The sequence below is a fragment of the Mastigoproctus giganteus genome, chromosome 5 (genome assembly GCF_048544385.1).
Source record: "Mastigoproctus giganteus isolate SK-2022 chromosome 5, ASM4854438v1, whole genome shotgun sequence".
Taxonomy (NCBI): domain Eukaryota; kingdom Metazoa; phylum Arthropoda; class Arachnida; order Uropygi; family Thelyphonidae; genus Mastigoproctus; species Mastigoproctus giganteus.
Genome location: NC_143579.1, coordinates 48,546,582 through 48,559,493, shown reverse-complemented (window position 1 = coordinate 48,559,493; position 12,912 = coordinate 48,546,582). Strand labels below are relative to the sequence as shown.

Genomic DNA, 12,912 nt, shown 5'->3' with positions numbered 1-12,912 from the left:
GAAACGTAGTTTTTGACTTTAATCCCGTCTCCCTTAAAATCGGTGGGTTAACACCCACCAAATATGGTTGCCATATTTGAATTCACCAACGTCAAATCTACAAGAATCACTCTGAATTTTAACAGGGAGCGAAAAAAAGGCTTTTTTTTGCAGACCTTGTAATCTTTGTTGTCTAACCTCGAATGGCCAACCAGTAAGTTTTAGTGAAGGTTTTTTTGTATAGAGAAGCTTTTTTCTGAACTTTTTTCCAAATGGGGTCGAATTGGTAGGTTTTACCTGGAGATTAAGGATTTATTCGAGCTGAAATTCGGGTTGATTCCTCCAGAAGACAAGCAAAGTATAAATTACAATATGATACACCATCATGTAAAAATTGAGGGGAAGTTGGCTAGACGGTTAAAAAATCATTTTGAATTAGTAGTAATTCAAATTTGAATTATTAGTAACTGTAGAGTTAAATGAAATTTCTTCGTAATCATGCAAGATTCCAAAAAGGGTGGGTGTTTTCTTCTGAAATAGAAAATTCTTAGATAATTAAAGTGAAACTAGTTTTTTTTAAATATAAAATGCGTTTGCTTGGACAAATAAAGTATATTAACGTCACTATTCGCGATTTCCTTGAACCACACAGTGTTTCTGAGTAACAAGGCCAACATTCGATATCCCCCACGTCTGTGGCTATTCAAGAAAACCTAAGCCTCATTATTACTTGAGAAAGGGAGGGATTAGGATGTTTGAAAGAAGTCATCAGATCTTGAAGGAGGTAGTTAGACATGTGGTATATATTTCACATTCCTCCTTAGCTAACAAACAAATAAAAGAGAGCGCCATGCAGCATATTAACGTATTTTCTCTTTTAAATCTACCTCTAAAGAAAGGCCACATGAAGGCGCAAAAAGCGCGAATATCTTTGGATAAACACTGAAGGGCGCCGTTCTGAAACAAATATCTACAATCAAATATCGCATTATTACTTGAGTTGCAAAATCAAGGGCGAGAAATTCTAAGAAAGCTATCTTTCAGGATGTTGCGACTTTATTGCTTGCAATGGTCTCGTTGGATTCCTAGTAGCATTCTAATAGGTAGCTAATTCCGGGAGATTTTATCTACCTTAAAAAAAGATTAGGAAATATTTTTTATAAGTTAAAAGAAACCGCTTGAGTGAAAAATGAAACTTATTTTATTTAAAAGTATACACGGGGTTCGATAGTACTACTATCCAACCCCATGTATACTTTTATAAAAATAATTCACACTGGTCTTAAGATCGTTAATCAGCCATCATTAAGTGTAGTAGATAAAGCACATCTGCCCCAGTTCATAGATAAAAATATAATAAAACAGTAAATCTATAAATTATAAAATTCTGGCGCTTTCAACTTCTTGGACAAGTACTACTGAGAGCAGGGAAATGCATATTTATTGCAGATTAATTCCGGAAGATGGGCAATCTTAATTCCAAGTATGCTGATACAGTTCACACTTAATTCAGATGAATTACTTGTAAAATTTCCTGTGACTCATAAAACTCTTCTTAGATAATTAAACTATTCAGCCTGAAAACAATGATAAATGGCCCATAGAATCAAAGTTAAAAAACATATTTCGATTACTTTTATTTCATTTGATTTTCTGTAAGATGCCAAAGGTTTGGCGAGATTCGTCAAGTATGATTACTTTTGTTCCGGTTTTTAATCTACAACTTAGAAAAAAAAGAAGCTTGGCTAAGTTTTTCTGCGCTTAGCGACATACAAATCATAGAAATCAGGGCTGATAAGCACTTTGGTTGTCTTAAACGGAGTATGCGCATTCTTTGGTGAATTAGGGAAGAGACAGAAGAAACCACATTTTAATGGATGAACGAGTTTCGTTTCTGGTACATTTATTGATTTCCTCTGCTGTGCAGGAGTGAGTGTTGATGTGAAAGAAATCACTTTTAGCTGACGAATCTATTTTGCTTAGTAAAGCAGAAAAGCAAATGGGATTGTTTTGTGTAAGAGTCGAATGGGAATCTGAAAAAAAAAAAAAAAAAAGAGAGCCCCTCTACGTTTGTTTGATCGCTTTTAATACTTAATTTTATCAGCTCTTCTGTGATTTTATTAGTTTTAATTTCAATCTGTACTTTACCTTTCATAAATTTGTAATTTAGATATTTATTTCATTTAAGTAGTTATCTTAATGGATGTCCGTTTACAAGAATTATGTTATGTATTTTTTTTTTTTTTATTAAATTACCGTTTACATTTTTGCGCGATGCGTATCAAAATATTCAGTAGTAATTACAAGCTAGTAAAAAATCTAAACTAAACTTCTCGTATATTCCATTGAGGCCGCTGGACCTCCTTACACCAAGATTCACCATCCATATTTGTCCCAATCACGACTTTCAATTATGTCCCGAATTTCATCACCTCTTCAGAGTGGCCTACCGGAAGTCTCGAATTGAATCCGCTGGTTAGAGTTGAAACTCGTGGAATATACCACAAAGGACATTCCTAATATTAACAGTCTGAAGAAACCATTGGCCAGAGTAGCACCCAATGCTTCATTGGACACTGCGTACTGCGATGGCAACATTAGATCCCAACTTGAACTTTTCAGTTTTTTTTTTTTTTTCGATGTTCTTGATGGAAAAGATTATATGGGAGGATATGGTCTCACTTCCATATTCAGAGTTATTGCACTACTTCCAGTGAATGCAGAATTTTATTATTTTATATTAATTTATACTGTATTTATTTTGCAGTATTTAAAATTTTTATTGTTTTCTTTGCCTTGTGTAGAGCAGTACATGTACAGTTCTGGTGGCTCCTTGTGGCATGGATGGGTACTGGAAGTAGCTTTCCTGGTGATCGTTGCTTCCTGGTAGCTAAGCGAACCAGAAAGAACTATATAACACAACAATGACACTGCAAAAACAAAGCACTACACTTATTTCTGGCCATTTACAGAGTTTGATATCATCATAGTTTACCAAGACGGAGTTGAGCTAACCTCAGAAGGCCGACCTACATAAGACACACAATACGTGTCCACGTCCATTCCATATTAAGAGTCCTCGTGGGTAGCACAGTTGTTATAATCGCACCGGGTGGAAAAGGCCCTGGTTCGAATCCCGTCAATGACGTGAGGAACTTTTACGGTCAGTTTTTCATTCCGTGGCCGAGTTAGTCGGTCTAGGGTAGGAAGAGCAAAAACTTTTTCTATTGGAACTAGAGTTTTTCGTTGAACAAAACAGGTAACCCTACAGGCAGTTTATGAGCATAATACGCATAGATAGATGAAGTTGTTCCGGGTAATCCTAATATGACAGTTCTTTTTTTAATTCATATTCAGGGAAATGTCAAATAAACAAACAAAAATTTAAAAAAAATACATCTGTCAGATACCTTGAGTCAAGAAACTTGAAATTTTCATTTACTGCAGTAACGTTTAGCATTCATGAGTAACAGCGGCATAAACTGTCAAGATAATTTAACTACGTAGAAGAAATTACAATGATTTTGTTTGAAATTATAGAAACTTTTGTTTCTTCCTTGAGAGTATTCTATTAATGATCTTATACAGACTATCTTTACTTAACTACCACTTTTAGCACCTCGGCAAATCATGACATCACACACTAAGTTTAAATTCGATCTTATTACATAAGAGGTGGGACAAATTGAAGAAGCAGACATCAGATACACAATAAAATGACCAAAATAAATAGCAACCCACAAAAATTAATTAGGTCAGGCTCAACTTCATTTTAAAAGAAGCGAAATAAACATTTAAAAAACAAAAACGGCTCTGAAGCTGCTTGTTTTTCTTCTAGCAATCAGGTAATCAATAAAATACCTAAGAAATATTCTACAATCAGCCTTCTACAGTTAAATTCCTGCAATTAATTGTCGTCTTCTTTAAGAAAAAAAAGAGGACTTTAATCATCACTCGGGCTACGATAAATTGTGATAATCCAGTACTGTTCACTATTAGTGTAATCTGCTAGTAAAACGTTTAAAACTCGTTTTCTTTGGACTAGGTCTATTTGAAGAATTTTTTCTTTTGTTTGAAGATGAAGTGTGATGAATACCCAGCAATTACAGTGCTCGTGCAGTGATAAGTGATTTAGTGGTGTTAATGTGCGAGGAGAACCATTTGAAAGAAAATTTATGTTCTAGGAAGCAACAAAGGATAGTGCATGACCATGCGGAACAGTATTTCTCTACCTTATAATTAAGTTTTCGTTATTGCTGTCTTGTTGTACGTGATGTTCTATCTCCTAATGAACCATTATATAATGTGCCATTTATATAATAGGCAAAGGCCACGTTAAAAATTCAAATTCTCATTCCAACGATTTGCTGTACTTGTCATAAACAGATGACGAATTTTTTTTTTTTAACTCAGGGAGAAAATTTCATTTAAAAAATAAAATATGGTTAATCTAGTTACTGTGTAGATGTCAAGTAAAAATTCAATTCGTGTGTGATAGGCAAAATCGAGGACACATTTGAATTCCTGTCCTCTAATGAACGAGATGAGAACCAGTTGCGTTTGAACTCTAGCATTTAGGTCAAAATTTAGGCGTTACGGTTTTTAAAAACCATTTCAGTTGAGAAGTTGTGTTCTTCTCTGAGACTGAAGTATACTCCAGTTAGAAAAACGATCCAATATTTGGGCAACTAGGTTATGAGAATTTTCAGCGGCCGATTATTTCATTTAGCTGTAAAGATTGCAGCTTCCTTTTGTGACCTATGGCCAGTGTTTGATTTTGTTTTGGTTTTACATAAATGTCCAAAGGCATGAATACAAATTTAGGGAGATGTATAGGATCTCGATAATAATTTTAGATACTTGATGGGAATGTTATAGCTTTAATATTAAATCACATTTTGTTAATTTGTGTTTGGTCATTTATTTACCATAACAACTTTATTATTTAGTTTTATTATTGTTAATATTTATTTATTTTTATTACACCAAAAATAGCTATATCCCAATACAAGGAACATTAATATAAAGATGAAGTTTCAAACGATCAATATAAAAATCAAAAAATATTTAAAATTTACATCTCGCTTAAAGAAACATTTCTGTGCACAAAAATAAGAATATTTAAATTAGAATATGATCAGTTCATAATACGGAACTCTCAGATAATCCATACAACTTAAACTACTGTTTCACTGGTTAATATAACTTAATATATGTTATTACAATGCATATAAGGGCGATTTCGCACCAATACAATTTAATCCCTCCCAACAGCAGATGATTAATTCAAAGTAGATAATAAACTGTAGTATTATTTAATACAACTTTTACAGTTTAAAATAGCCATCGTGGGCAGCACAGTTGGTAACATCGTGAGTAACCACCGCCATCCCAACACCGAGTGGAAAAGACCTAAGTTAGAATCCCGTCAATGATGTGAGGAATTTTTATAGGTCTTTTTCACAACATGGCTGAGTTCGTCAGTCTCAGGGTAGCATGGTTTTTCCTCCTGGAAACTCGGGTTTTTCGTCCAGCAGATCAACCACAGAACACCCGCAATTTGTAGACATGTTATATACGGCGGAATATGGACCACAGAACACCCGCAATTTGTAGACATGTTATATACGGCGGAATATTGCTGATTCGCCTGAAACCGTACAATAACAATTTAGAAAAGTAGTTAAATGCGTTTCATGTACTAAGAGTTAAAACTTATGTTTCAAATTTCAGAAAATTTCATATGGAAGATAATATAGAAATAGAGTCCCCACCAGCTAAAGGACATGAATTTGTTGTTGTCGAATTTAACGACACATAGGCTACGATGGCCATATTGTGTCTTCATGAATTTGTGCTTTCTCTGGCTGATAGCAAACTGGAAGGTAGTCAGCATTCTGAATGTCCATCTACATGCGGTATCATGATTATGGAGACAGTTCCAGGAAATTGGAGGATAACGAAAATCTGTAAAAAGTCGATTAATGTTCATAATGCCAGCATTGGAGAATATCTACCGTAACTGCTAGTTGGCATAGAGAGATGACAGCACAGCAACTCTACCGAGTTTGAAGCCACTTCAGAAAGGAATGTCTCTCACCGAAGGTATTCCTTAGGCTGTTGAAGGAAGGTACTGTATGTATTCAAAACTAATCATGATTTGTGTCCTTCTCATCTCGTTGTAGAGAAGAATTGTTTCAGGTGTCGGCATGTCAATTGGATCCAATGGGATTGGTCCAAGGATTAGTTCACGGGCGAATTCAAATTCAATCTACAAAAAAAAAAAAAAAAAAAAATTATTTTTGAAATTTCCCGAGTCGAGGCTAATTCGTGTGCAGTGTATTGTGTCTGTACACTGCATGTAACTGATGGTAGTTTGCTTATTATACTAAACGAAGAATCGGAATTTCTGACGGAAGGACCATGATAACTTCATCCGAGACCGAACGAAATTCGACCACGGTGTAAAAAAAAAAAAAAAAAAAAAATCCAGTGAAAATTTCTCTCGTCTTTTGACGGGATTCGAACTCAGATCTTTTCCCCACGGTGTGGAATTATGGGTAATTAAATCACGCTAATCAGTCTGATTTGGTCAATAGTGATTGGTATTAATGGCTCGCAAGCGTGCGCTCACAACGGTAAGTGTATTATGGGTGTTCACACGCCGAGTTGTACTGACTGATAAACCCAGAATAACTCATGGGGGAAAACTTATACCCTCCGCTTGAGATTGGCTAATTTCAGCCTCGAATTAAAAAGAACTTTCGAAATTCCTCCAGTTGTCCATGGGAATCGAACCTAGATCTCTCCTCTTGGAAAGTGTCAGACAACGATGTATTGTGCTGACTAGGCTGACATGAGAGTAGAGCGTACTGTATTTAGTGAAAAGCGGCACCAGGGGTTCCCCCATCTTCACGTTGCTTTCATTGTAGGTGTACCAGTTCACTGGAAAGGCCAGAGATTTAAAGTGTATGGATATTGTATACGTATAGTGTTATGTACCGTTGTTTTTCTGGCTATTTAGCCATTTAGAGAGAGAGAGAGAGAGAGAGAGAGACCCCAACCGACCGACCGACCTTAAACAAATCCATAAACACCAAAAAAGGGAACCGCTGTGGAATGAGAAAATGGTGGATAAGCATAATGTATACATGAAGTTGCATATCCTCGAGAGAGGAACTGCTACTACTATGATATATAGGGATGAAATCCTTGAAAATTTGGGGCTTACCGCATCTAAAATACTTGAGAAGGATTTCCTAATGATAATTTTCTCCTCCTGTGGAGAACTAGTGGAGGACTGTCTTCTAAGTAATGTTGTTTCACGAATGGAGTAGTTGCCGAGGTATTCCGGCATAAATCCCATTGACCATCATGGGATGCTCTGGAAGACAAATTTTTTGTCGTTAACTTTTACACCACCACCACCACCACAATAAATAAGAAATTTCAATACTTGTAAACATTGCTTAACAGCATGAGAGCCGCCCTCGTGGGTAGGTATAATTGGTATAATCACCGTCCTGCCCACCCCGGGTGGAAAAGACCTGAGTTCGAATCACGTCAATAATGTGAGGAATTTTTAATCTTCTTTTTTCCACACCGTGGCTGAGTTAGTCGGTCTCAGGCGAGGCTAACATGGTTTTCTCCCGGAAACCAGGGATTTTTCGTCCAGAAAACAGCAAATCGACCACAAACATATTATATGTTGTTGTTGTTGTTATTTGGTTTTAGGAACATTAGCAACTAAGGCCATATTGCTCCGGGAATATGCGGTGGTCATTCCCTGACCTTTCCGCATCCTCCGTATTTGGTGGTGACGGGCTCGAACCCCGGTCTAATCAAGAAGCGTGTGCTAGCACTGCTGCTCCTTCCCACCTGGCTACGGAGGCGCAAACATATTATATACAGCGCAATATGGCTTAAGTTGCTGATACGTCTAAAATCCTACAACAACAACAACCAGCACGAGAGAACTGGTTGTTGTTGTGAACGTTGCCTCGCTGTAAGAGATAATCATATCCCCTGAATAACCACGTTGGCTTGATCCTCATTTCTAGACGCGTATGAACTAATTTGCATATTACAAAAATTATGATGCTAATAGTTGCTTGATAACGTAGTGCATTTTTTATGTCGAATTTCATTGACTTGTATTATTTTGAAAACTATTTTTGTACTTCTCTTATGTATAATTATTGCACTTATTATTTCACTTCTGTCATTTACACTTAACGTTTGTCCACTAGTGTATTATGTCATTTTCTGTTTTCCTCTTACAAATGTCACTGTATTCAAAGTAACCAAATAAAACGTAATCCCGTTACTGTTAAGTCTTTAAAAGCATTAAAATATTTGTCATGCCAATGAATGCATTACTGACTTATACGCTCTGTCAAATTACCGTAACGTTTAAAGTCACGGAGTTTGGTGATTGCATTTCATCACTGCCTTTGACCTCTTTAAAAGTAGTTTTAAAATAAAGTAAACTATGCTAATTTCAAAAGGATTTTGATAATTCCAATAATATTCTTACAACAGCATAAAATTTTCAAAAGACACGGTTTTTAGCTTCCACGATTTATTTATTTTCCATTATTTATTTGTCACTGTTTTTGATAGAGGGCGTTTCACTACTAGCTATACCACAGAGTAGTATCTTATTACTCTGAGCTATACGTTCTCTAGTAGATACAGTAGAATAAATTTAGCCATAATCTGCTATTAGATTTTTTTTCCCAACTTGCTTTTTAGTGCTCATATATTTATAAGGTTTTCTGTAACAAATTCATTAAATGTGTAGATATATACTGTATATCCGATGAGAGTGCATGAGCAGTATAAGAAAATCTCTCAAGTTTTTGCCTGGAATTTTTAAAGGCCAGTTTACAGCCATTTATATTCAGACACTCCGCAGTTGTAGGGAGGCATTTGGGCTGGCCAATGTATTCGTTAGTGAAACAGGTGATTTTTTCCATTTATTTTCTGAATGCATTGAAACTTTTTTTTTTTAGTGTAGGGTTAGGAAGTTTGCCAAATGTATTCGAAATTTACGAGTTATACGTTGACGAAATCAGTTGTTTTGTTTGTTTATATCTGGTTAGGTTAAAATATTCCTAAGCAGTCCCGGGAGTTACATCAACGAATAAAATCACGCATCAAAGCGATTAACCTTCATCTGCTAGCATGGTGTCTGACAGATACCACTTTAATTTTTTTTTAAAATCTGGAAATAAAATCAGATCCTCCAGTTTATATTTCCCAATCAATATTCTCTAATTGCTTATATTGTATTTTCTGTTTTCATTTTAATATAGTATGAATTACGAGACACTAAATTTTTGTTTGGCGTTTTAACTGACGCCAGGTGATCAAAAACGTCTGCCTTTCTCACATGGTGTCTGCGAGACGCCAACGACAGGCGTCTAATGCTTTGATTTCGCCAGCTAAGCGCGAGCAGCTGACAAAAATATTGACGTTCACGTTGCGTCTGAGTTTCATCTGGAGGCCAGTGATCGTGAAAATTCTAAAAAAAAAAATGCGACAAAAACTTTCGCTATAATTATTAATTTCTTTCATTTATCTTCGTTTATAATTAAAGCAAAATGGGATTAAATAGACGCCACGCGAGTGTCTGGTTACAATTGAGGTTGCGAGTGAATAAAGATTGACTAACGAACATGTCAAAGTAGCCAGTAAGCCACCGTCGAAAAAAAAAAAAAAAAACCACTTTTCCGATAATTCCTAGAAATAATTGAGATACATATAAGAAAATTGTTTTTTCATTTCTTATGGAAAAAATTATCGCGAAAGCAAACATGCGTGTCTGCTTTCGTAATAAAGTCGGTTGGCAGTGTTTGGGAGGATGCTGCTAGTTTTTCTAAGGACAGGTCCAACCAGTGCACCGAATCCGCCTTCACGCCAATTTCAGCAAAATGCAAGAGCCATTTAAAAACTACAACTGAAAAGTTCCCTTTATTCTGACTTGACATTGAAATAGAAATTAATTTCTCTTCGTAAAAGGATTCTTACTACTGTATAACGAAACGTCACTTCCGCCTTCCCATTTTATAACAACAAAAAATATGGATATTCTGATATTTACGCATTTACATGCACGATTAATGCGACGTTCCTCCTCTCCGGCGAGGAAAGAAAAACACCTTGGGGTAGATCGCAAATCGAAATATGATCTTCACGATCCCAAATGGAGTCGCGACCCTTGCTATGATCTCTGAGATATAAAGGTTTTTAAAAATCCCTGCTTTTGTTATATTATTGCAAAAAATATATTTGTAAACTTTTTTTTTTTTTTTTTTGCGTGGATCAATGAATCTTTACTAGATCAAGTTATCAAACTGTTTTTATGAAGACCACGTGACTCACTGTCATTACTTGGAGCAACACTGTTGCTTTCCCATCTTTCATTTTTTTGTTGTTGTCTCTTGCTCTGTTATTTCGATTCAGACCACGCTCCATTCATCTTTGACAAACCCTTTCTTTCTCTGAGAAAGAAACGTTGAAATCTTTTCCGAAAATAGCACAACGTACCGCTTTGGAACACAAGTGCTTGCTGTTTCATTTCCTCGCTTGTTACTGCTGGCATTATCGTTTTCCTGAAAGTAGGTCGTAATAGACCTCCTCCCATATCGATTGCTACTCTGGCCGCCTCACAGATACAAGACTTATAGGAACAGCTTTGTTATCTTTCTCCACTAATTTGTCTACTCTTCAGTAGTATACATTATATCGTTTATCCTTGTCGTGGGACTTCAATAGAGATATCTCTTTATGGTGAGCTAGCTATCATTAAATCAAATATAAGGAATGTTCCCTCATAGTAGACGTGAAAGAAAGAAATAAACGTATTCACGAACACTGATCCCTCCCATAGGAATAAATGAGCACAGAATAATTGAGAAAAAAAAGATTCTACCGAGACACAACGAATATGCATGATCAGAATCATGAAACTTCATAATCTAATGCTACAAAAACAATAAATATGTCACAATTCCAGGGAAAGGAACATACATAGAAATAAAAAATATATTTTTCCTAACTTCATGGAAGGTTCCCTCCCACAGTCATCCTTTTTAATATTCCCCCTCCACAATTCACAACAGTACGATGTCTGCCCTTCTGTGTATACCTGGATGGAGTTAACTCTCCCAGTTCCTTTTAGCAAGTGTTTCTTCTGCTCAGTTCTTAGCGTAATCCCTGTAAATAATAGATATCGGAATAACAAAGCACCTGGTTAGAGAGTTCTTGTTATTGGTTTTTTTTTTTTTTTTTTTTTAGGAGCATTAGCAACTAAGGCCATATTGCCTTAGTTGCTAATTCATTCCCTTGACCTTTCCGCATCCTCCGCATTTGGTGGTGACGGGCTCGAACCCCGGTCTAATCAAGAAGCGTGTGCTACGCACTACTGCTCCTTCCCACCTGGCTACGGAGGCGCCCAGAGAGTTCTTGGTTGGAATCTCGTTGGAGAAATTCTTAAAGACCATTTTCAACTGAGGCAGTAATTAGCCAATCTCAGTGGAAGGACCGGGGTTTTCCTCCCTCCTTGCGAAAATAGATTTAACTCCATGGAAAAAAATCTTTTTCAACTTGCCACACTCTTCCCAAACGAAAATGAAAACACAGAGGGAATATCTTTGAAGAAGTTTATTGCAGGCTACAGTTCTAATCTACGGGAAACAAAAGGTGAACTTTGACTCCAAAAAATGATGCCTCGCAGAATTTGTGGTTGGTTTGGGTTCTGCTATCTTCCATTGTAGCATACTATAAGTCAGTGTTTTTCAACTGGTGGTACGCATACCTTTAGAGGTACGGAGGATTTGTCTAGGGGCAGGAACACTAACATAACTGAAATTGAAAAAAATGAATTGTAGTATCAAAACTGTAGGCAGTGAGAGACATTCAAATATTTATTTATTGTTTTTTTTTTTTTTTTTGCTTTTTTTTGAAGGAGAATACTTTTCACAAAACAGATTGAGAAGCAGAACACTGTTATAGGTTGATTCAAGTCTTGACTGAAAAAGTAAATGTGCAGCGACAGTCCAATCAGGATGAGTTATTCTAATCCTCAATTTAAATACAATTTACTTTGAATTTATACCATGTTAGCATTGTGTGAATTTCAATGCTTCTTTTTACCTGAATACAAATTTAATTGCTTTTCTCATTTCAAATTCATGTCCTATACTATAAATACGTTGCATTCAAAATAACCAACGTTATGGGAGGCAAACATACATTGTAGTTATATAAAATACTGTATTCTGATTGTCCTCGTATGATTTTAGTATAATATAGTGGTATATGAGCAGATAATCAGGAAATATTATGGCATCCCATAACATTGATTAATGACTTTCGACTTCGTAAACTGTTTGAATGGCATTTAGACACTTAAAATACATATTGAATTAAAGTTCTTAGAAACATCATACACTTGTTTATTTTTATCATAGTTAGATAGTAATCCCATATACATATGATTTTTTTGACAATTCAGTTTTATTTTAATGCATATTTTGTTTTTAAAACCAAACAGTGACAAAAGAATATCCGTGTAACATCCTCAAGAGCCGCCTCAGCAAGTCCTTCACCAGGGACTTTTCAATAAAAGCTTCTTGCTAACCGGATTAGACTGTTCTGAAGACATAGCGGGAGTAAATATGATGTAGAGACAGAAACAAAGGCAAGGAAATAAATTTTTAAATAATAATAATAATAAAAATTGTAATAAATTTGGATGATTAGCTATTTTACATGGTAACTTCATTAACCATTCATTTAAAATGTGATTCTTATTAAAACTGATTTTGGTATGGCATGTGATCTTTAGACAATGTGACGGTAAGTTGGACGGTGTGATATCTCTCTCTCTCTCTCTCTGTTTGAATAAAATATAAAGTGGTGAGCTGT

General features: G+C 35.6%; 1 protein-coding gene across 3 annotated transcripts in view; it reads left to right on the top strand.

Moving 5' to 3' along the window:
- Nucleotides 1-12,912, top strand: part of RapGAP1 (Rap GTPase activating protein 1) — a 344,351-nt gene that overhangs the window by 56,168 nt on the left and 275,271 nt on the right. For all 3 annotated transcript variants that reach the window (XM_090373185.1, XM_090373182.1, XM_090373183.1), the window contains exon 2: nucleotides 12,539-12,685. The gene's annotated coding sequence lies outside the window, so the exon portion shown is untranslated. The remainder of the gene's footprint in view (nucleotides 1-12,538; nucleotides 12,686-12,912) is intronic.